This window comes from Panthera tigris, chromosome B4, assembly GCF_018350195.1.
Source record: "Panthera tigris isolate Pti1 chromosome B4, P.tigris_Pti1_mat1.1, whole genome shotgun sequence".
Classification (NCBI taxonomy): domain Eukaryota; kingdom Metazoa; phylum Chordata; class Mammalia; order Carnivora; family Felidae; genus Panthera; species Panthera tigris.
In genome coordinates, this window is record NC_056666.1 from 84,549,885 (window position 1) to 84,558,475 (window position 8,591).

Here is an 8,591-nt window from a genome sequence, read left to right on the forward strand (position 1 = left end):
TCCCCCAGGAACAAAGGAACTGGAAGGTGCCATTTCCAACCCCTGCACAGCAGTGTAAACACACTGCCACCTCCCAGATTCCCATTCTAACTTGCTAATACTTTCACCTTGCCCACCCACCCTGTGCTTCCAGCAATCTCCTTCAGTCCCAGTGCTGCAGAGCCCCTTCCCCAGAGGACTAGGGGGCACACAAAGCTGGCTAGCACTGTTCCATGCTGCAATACCCATGTGCTGTGCTTCAGTGGATCTGCCCTTTCCAATACTGTCTTGGCCAGAGCCCATACAGGGTGGCACCACAGGCCTGACAGTGTGCAAGCAGCCATGACAGTGGCCAGCACCACTCTAAAGTGACTCCTGCCTCAGAGAGAGGGAAAGAACCACACACATCAGTTAGATACAGGACCTAGCAATGGACTGGAGGCAGACAATAGGTCTGACTGCAGGCCCTGCCCACCCTTGAGAGCTTCTCAGGAGACAACACAGGGAAATCACCCTGCAGTTTGGTGCTACTACATCTCTGGCAAATGCCTGGTCTGACTCAACCAAAACCCAAAGTGTTCCCAGACTGTCCCACTAACACCATAAAACCAAACATTGCCCACAAGAGGCAGAGAGAGCCATTGCAGACTGGACTGAAGAAAAAAGCAGCTCAGCCACAACAGCAGGGCATCACATAGAGGAGACACCCTTGAAGTACCATGATCTGGTGAACAGTGGACCCTGCATGGCAGGGCACTATAGGACCTCTTCTTCATAAACCCTTACTTTCAAGTGCAGGAAACATAGTTGTCTATCCTAACACACAGAAACAGACACAGAGAATTAGACAAAATAAGGAGACAGGGGAATATGTCCCAAATGAAAGAATAGGACAAAAATCACAGTGAGAGACCAAAGTGAAACAGATAATAACAAGTAATATGCCTGATAGAGAATTTAAAGTAATGATAATGAAGGTATTTACTGGACTTGAGAAAAGAGTGGAGGACATCCGTGAGACCCTTAGCAATAACATAAAAAAGAACTAATCAGAGATGAACACAATAAATGAAATTAAAAATATACTAGATGGAATAAATAGTATACTAGATGAAACAGAAGGAGGAATCAGCAACCAGAAGGACAGACTAATGGAAGGTAACCAAGCTGAGCAGGTGAGAGAAAAAAAATATGTAAAACAGGAATAGGCTTAGGGAACTCAATGACACCATTGAGCATAATAGCATTTGCATTAAAGGAATCCCAGGAGAAGAGAAAGAAAAAGAGGCAGAAATTTTAATTTGAAGAAATAATAGTTGAATATTTTACAAATCTGAGGAAGGAAACAGAAATCCAGATGCAGGATGCACAGAGAGTCCCCAACAAAATCAACCAAGGAGGTTCACATCAAGACACATAGTAATTAAGATGGTAAAAAAAAATAGTGAGAAAGAGAATTTTAAAAGCATCAAGAGAAAAGAAAGCACTACATAGTAGGGAAACCCCCCGTAAGGCTATCAGCTGATTTTTCAGCAGAAACTCTGAAGGCCAGAGGGAATGGAATTATATATTCAAAGTGCTGAAAGGAGAAAATCTGTAGCCAAGAAAACTTTATCCATCAAGGCTATCGTTTCAAATAGAAGGAGAGATAAAGAGTTTCCCAGACAAACAAAAGTTAAAGAAATTCATGATCACTAAAACAGCCCTATAAGAAATGGTAAAGGGATACTTTGAGTGGAAAGAAAAGACTCATAAGCAAGAGTAAATAAAGTAGGAAACACAAAAGCAGTAAAAATAAGTGTATCTGTAAAAATAAGTCAAGGACTCACAAAATAAAAGGGTGTAAAGTATGACACCATATACCTAAAGTATGAGGAGGAGAGGAGTAAATAATTCCAAACATAAACAACCATCAACTTAGTATAGACTGCTATATGCAGAAGATGTAATATACAAACCAAATGTTAACCACCATTCAACAACCAGTAATAGATAAGTAAAATATAGAGAAAGGAATCCAAGTATATCACTAAAGAAAACCAAATAAACATGACAGAAGAGAGTACGAGAAGAAAGGAACAGAGAAAAACTACAGAAACAACCATAAAACAAGTAGCAAGATGGCAATAAATAAATACCCAGCAATAATTACTTTGAAAGCAAATGGGCTAAACACTTCAATAAAATGACATAGGGTGATGTAATGGATTAAAAAAAACATAAGACCCATATATATGCTGCTTACAAGAGACTCATTTCAGACCTAAGATACATGCAGCTTGAAAGTGAGGGAATGGAGAAACATTTATCATGCAAATAGTTGTGGAAAAAAGCCAGGGTAGCAATACTTATATTGGACAAAACAACCCTTAAACAGGGACTGTAACAAGAGACAAAGAAAGCTACTATATAATTATTCAAGGGACAATCCAACAGGAAGATATAACAATTGTAAATACTTATACACCTAAACTGGAAGCACCCAAATACTTAAAGCAGTTAATATAAAATAACAGATATTATTACAGTAATAGTAGGAGACTCTTATATCCATGGACACCCCACTTATATCCATGGACAGATCACCCAAAAGAAAATCAACAAGGAAACAGTGGTTTTGAATAACTCATGGACTAGATGGATTTAACACATATATTCAGAACAGTCCATACTAAAACAACATAATACACATTCTTTCAAGTGCACATGGAACATTCTCCAGAATTGGTCACATATTAAGTCACAAAATAAGTATCAATAAATTCAAAAAGAGCAGTTTTTCCATGCATCTTTTCTGACCACAATGGTATGACACTAGAAATCAACCACAAGAAAAAAGCCTGGGAAGAACACAAATACATGGAGGTTAAATAACATGTAACTAAAGAATGAATGGATCAATGAAGAAATTGAAGAGGAAATTCAAAAAAATGCATGGAGACAAATGAAAATGAAAACACAATGGTTCAAAAATCTTTGGAATGCAGCCAAATCTGTTCTAAGAGGGAAGTTTCTGGCAATACAGGTCTCCCTCAAAGGAAATAGAAAAAGAACAACAAACAAAACCCAAAACAGGCAGAAGAAAGAAAATTATAAATATTAAATCAGAAATAAATGAAATCAGAGCTGAAAACACCAAAAGAACAGATCAATGAAACCAGGAGCTGGTTCTTTGAAAAGATCAACAAAATTGATAAACTTTTAGCCAGATTCATCAAAAAAAATATGAGAAGACTCAAAATCAGAAATGAAAGAGGAGAAATAACAGCTTACACTACAGAAATACAAAGAATTATAAGAGGGATGTTATGAAAAGTAATATGCCAACAATTTGGACAACCTAGTAGAAATGGATAAATTTCTAGAAACACATAACCTCCCAAAATTGAATCAGAAAAGAAATAGAACATTTCAACAGACTAATTACCAGCAATGAAATTGAATCCGTAATCAAAAAACTCCCAACAAAAAAAAGTCCAGGGCCAGATAGCTTCACTGATGAATTCTACCAAACATTTAATGTGAGTTAATACCTATTCCCAAACTATTCCAAAACATGGAAGAGGAATGAAATCTCCCACATTCATTCTATGAAGCCTGCATTACCCTGATACCAAAAGCAGATGAAGACATACAAAAAAAATTTTTTTAAAGATAAATATAGGCTAATATCTCTGATGAATATAGATGCAAAAGTCCTCAACAAAATGCTAGCAAACTGAATCCAACAATACATTGAAAATATCATTCATTGAGGCACCTGGATGACTCCATTGGTTGAATGTCCAACTCTTCTTTTCTGCTCAGGCTTTTCTGATCAAGCCCTGTGTTATGCTCTGCACCCAGCATGGAGCCTGGTTAACATTCTCTCTCTCTTTCTGTATCACTCTTTCTCCCTCTCCCTCTGCCCCTCCTCCCTGATTGCATTCTCTCTCTCTCCCTCTGCCTTTCTTCCCTACTTGGTCCCTCTTTCTAAAAACCAAACAAACAAGTAAAAATATCATTCATCACACTCAAGGAGGATTTATTCCTAGCATGCAAGGGTGGTTCAATATTTGCAAAACAATCAATGGGATACATCACATTAACAAGAGAAAGAGTAAAAACCATATGATCATTTCAATAGATGCAGAAAAAGAATTTGACGAAGTATAATATCCATTCATGATAAAAACCCTCAAAAGAGTAAGTTTAGAGGGACTATACCTCAACATAATAAAGGGCATATGAAAAACCCACATCTACCATCATACTCAATGGTGAAAACCTGAAAGCTTTCCCCCTAAGATGAGGAACAAGAAAAGGAAGTCCACTCTCACCATTTTTATTCAACATGGTACCAGAAGTCCTTGCCACAGGAATCAGACAAGAAAAAGGAATACAATGCATCCAAAATGGTAAGGATAAGTAAAATTTTCATTATTTGCAGATGTTATAATACTATATATAGAAAACTCTAAAGACTCCACCAAAAAAACTACTACAACTGATAAAGGAATTCAATAATTTCACAGGATATAAAGTCAATGTACAGAAATCTGTTGAATTTCTATACACTAATAATGAAACAACAAAAAGAGAAATTAAGAGAACAATTCCATTTACAACTGTACCAAAAATAAAAAAAAATGCATAGTAATAAACTTAACCAAGGTGGTGAAAGACCTGTAGTCTGAAAACTATAAACCACTTATGAAGGAAATTGAAGACAACACAAAGAAATGGAAAGATATTCTATGCTCATGGATTGGAAGAACAAATATTGTTAAAATATTGTACTACCCAGAGCAATCTACAGATTTAATACAACCCCTATCAAAATACCAATAGCATTGTTCACAGAATTAGAACAAATAATTCTAAAATTTCTATAAGCACACACACACACACACACACACACACACACACACACACACAAACATGAATGGCCAAAGCAGTCTTGAAAAAGGAAAACAAACTGGAGGTATATTTCAAGTTATAATACAAAACTATAGTAATCAAAATAGTGTGGTACTGTCACAAAAGTAGACACATGTCAGTAGAACAGGAAAGAAAACCCAGAAACAAACGCATGATTATATGGTCAATTAATCTTTAACAAATGAGGAGAGAATATGCAATGGGACAAAGACAGTCTCTTCAACAAATGGTGTTGGTAAAACTTGACAGCTGCATGTAAAAGAATTAAACTGGACCACTGTTTTACATCATACACAAAAATAAACTCATAATGGATTAAAGGCCTAAATGTGAGACCTGAAACCATAAAATTCCAAGAAGAAGCACAGGCAGTAATTTCTCTGACATTGGCCATGGCAAAATTTTTCTAGAAATGTCTCCTTAAGCAAAGGAAATAAAAACAAGAAACTATTGGGACTATATCAAAATAAAAAGCTTCTACACAGTGAAGGAAACAAGCAACAAAGCTAAAAAGTTAACCTGATGAATGGGAAAAGATATTTGCAAATGACACAGCCAGTAAAGGTTTAGTATACAAAATATATAAAAAACTTATACAATTCAATACTAAAAAAATCCAATTAAAAATAGGCAGAAGACATGAACAGACATTTCTTCAATGAAGACATCCAGATGGCCAACAGACACATGAAAAGATGCTCAACACCACTCATCATTAGGGAGATGCAAATCAATACCATAATGAGATATTACCTCACACCTGTCAGAATGGATAAAATAAAAATAAAAAAAGAAACAACAAGTATTGGTGAAGATGTGGAGAAAAAGGAACCCTTTTACACTGCTGATGGGAATGCAAACTGATATAGCCACTGTAAAAACAGTATGGAGATTTTTTAAAAAGTTAAAAATAAAACTACACTACAATCCAGTAATCACACTACTGGTATTTATGCAGAGAATATAAAAACAGTAATTCAAAAGAATATATACACCCCTATGTTAATTGCAACATTGTTTACAACAGCCATTTTTTTGGAAGCAGCCCATATTTCTATTGATAGATGAATGGATAAAGAAGTGGTATGTGTGTGTGTGTGTGTGTGTGTGTGTGTGTGTGTGTATGTTTGTGTGTGCGTGTGTGTGTGTGCGTGTGTATTTGATGAAACAGTATTCAACCATAAAAAGAGTGAAATCTTGCCATTTGCAGCAACATGGGTGGAACTAGAGAGAATAATGGTAAATGAAATAAGTCAGAGAAAGACAAATACCATATGATTTTACTCATATGTGGAATTTAAGAAAAAAATGAACAAAAGGAAAAAAAGAGACATATCAAGAAACAGACTCTTAACTATAGAGAGCAAACTGATGGATACCAGAATGGAGGTGGGAGGGGAGGTGATAAGGATTAAAGAGTACACTTATCATGATGAGCAATGAGTAATGTATAGAATTGTTGAATCACTATATTGTACACCTGAAAATAATACAACACTATACAGGGTTAACTATACTGGAATTAAAATAAGAAAACTGAATAGAATTTTTTAAAAGTCAAATTATGGTACAGCCATTAAAAAAGAATAAAACATCAAAATTTGAATTTAAATAGTTATTTAACTAGACTTTTAACATACATATTTACTTCTTTAAGAAAATTTACATAAAAAATTAAAAATGAAAGTTTATGTAAGGAGACTAAGTAGAGAGTCATTGATACAATACTACAATGACTATATGTTACTGAAGTAAAGCAGATCATGAACAATGGCATATAAAGGTAAGTTTGAGCTCTAGTGAATTTCTTGTCCCAGTTTTCATGATAAAGCTTACCTTGGTATCACTTTTGATATAGATGTCAGTAAAAAAAAACTTACCATTAGAAGTATTTCACACATTACTTGACTAGATATACAAGATCCTAGGCATGTGTTTTGAGAGAGGTACAAAACAAGAGTGTCCTGTAAATTATAGAAGAGTAAATTATGGGATTAGAAAACAGATTAAGAGGAGGTTTTGAAAGCTTTGAATGCTGCTCCCTTAAATTGTATGGAAAGCATTTTTTGGAATGGAATGGTTTAGTGTGTTAATATGCAATTTAAAGTTTTATAGTGTATTGAGTTCAAAATGTTTCTTTATTTCTGAGGAAAGTAGACATTTATAGTTGACCTTTTGCAATGATATGTTCCTTGAATTTAGGTGAGAAGTTCATAAAGATAAATTGTTCTCAAGTGTCATTCACTTTACAAAGGACACCATAATAAGGAGACAACTCAAAAGTCAGAATATGACACGAGGGCATTATATAGAGAATCAATATTAGAGTAAGATAATTGTTGAAACAAGTGAAAGAAAGAGTGGCTATGAAATTCTTTATATTTGTGGTTTTCATGCTACATACCATTTTAGTTATCAAAAAATCCATCTGATTACCTGATTTATCCATACCTACTTGTCACTAAAAAAAAAACCTATCATTCTATGAATAACTATAGCAGCATATGGTTTGGGTTTTTACTTTACTTACAGAGAAATTTGGCATTCTTTTATTATTTTAATATTTACAGTAATCCTTAAAGTTGCAATCTCATCTCATCACCCATCACAGAGCTCCATTTTTAAACTGAGAACAGATGCCCATAGGAAGATAGTTTGAACTATGTCACAAACATATATTAGAGTTTAACAAGTACAATATGTCTTGTAAGAAATCATGTTCATCTATGTGCCTTCTAGCTTTTACTTTTCTTCTCTTAATAATCTGTATTCGATAGAAACTTAAGAGGAAGGTGAACAGTCTACAGAAAAACATGGAAATTTTAAGAACTCTGTTAGCATACTGTTTAAGCAGGCCAATGCCATCTGTCACAATATTTAATTAAAACATTGTACGTTGCCAGTTTTCTTTCTTTTTAACCATATGTTTTCGATAAGTTATTTTATATACATTTTTCATCAAGCCTATCATAAATTTATGTCTTCCTTTCCTATTTGAATGCTATTTTAACCTCACAACAATAACACAAAATCACTCAGAACACATCACAGCAACTTTTTGGTGGCAATAATTGAGTTTGCTTCTACTTATGGGACAGCCTTTTGCCATTAGTACACTCATAATCCATACACCATTAAATACTTCAAAATCTAAATTTTAATTTTGTTTAAGTCTACTGGTGCCATCCTTTTTTGTTCAGTGTGCCTGGGTTTTGTCTTTCTGATAAAAATTTTGGATCTTGTACTTGATTGAGTGGGCTCAGAATATATGGTAATTGTAGAATCCTTTGAAGCAGAAATAATACTTGGATCTTTAATACTTAAGACCTTTTACATTTCCTAGCATATACGCTACCCAACAAATAAACTGTGTAGAAGTGTTGTGTGTTTTAGTAAGCTTGGAAAACACTGGCATAGTTCTTTGTTCAACAAATCATTTTAATTCTAAGACTCTGATAATCCTATAGTGAAGAAATCTATTCACATTGCCCAAAACTATTTTACCATAGGCATCATGTTTTCAGCAATTTCTATTAAACTCTGGAATTGAAATTGCAGGGACACTTTGGGAAATACTAATACGGTAAATTGTTTTCACTTTACAAATGAATCAAATGAAACCCCGTTGGTGATGATATAATACCATCACTAAGATAGTTATTGGCGGAATTGGGAGTAGAATCCAGCTCTTT

At 34.6% G+C, this 8,591-nt stretch overlaps 1 long non-coding RNA gene across 1 annotated transcript in view; it reads right to left on the reverse strand.

Annotated features, from left to right (window-relative positions):
* LOC122240108 overlaps nt 1-6,846 on the reverse strand; it is a 32,040-nt gene extending 25,194 nt beyond the window's left edge. Inside the window, exon 1 of the long non-coding RNA XR_006219444.1 lies at nt 6,780-6,846. This is a non-coding gene — a long non-coding RNA (uncharacterized LOC122240108). The remainder of the gene's footprint in view (nt 1-6,779) is intronic.
* Nucleotides 6,847-8,591: the final 1,745 nt, after the last annotated feature.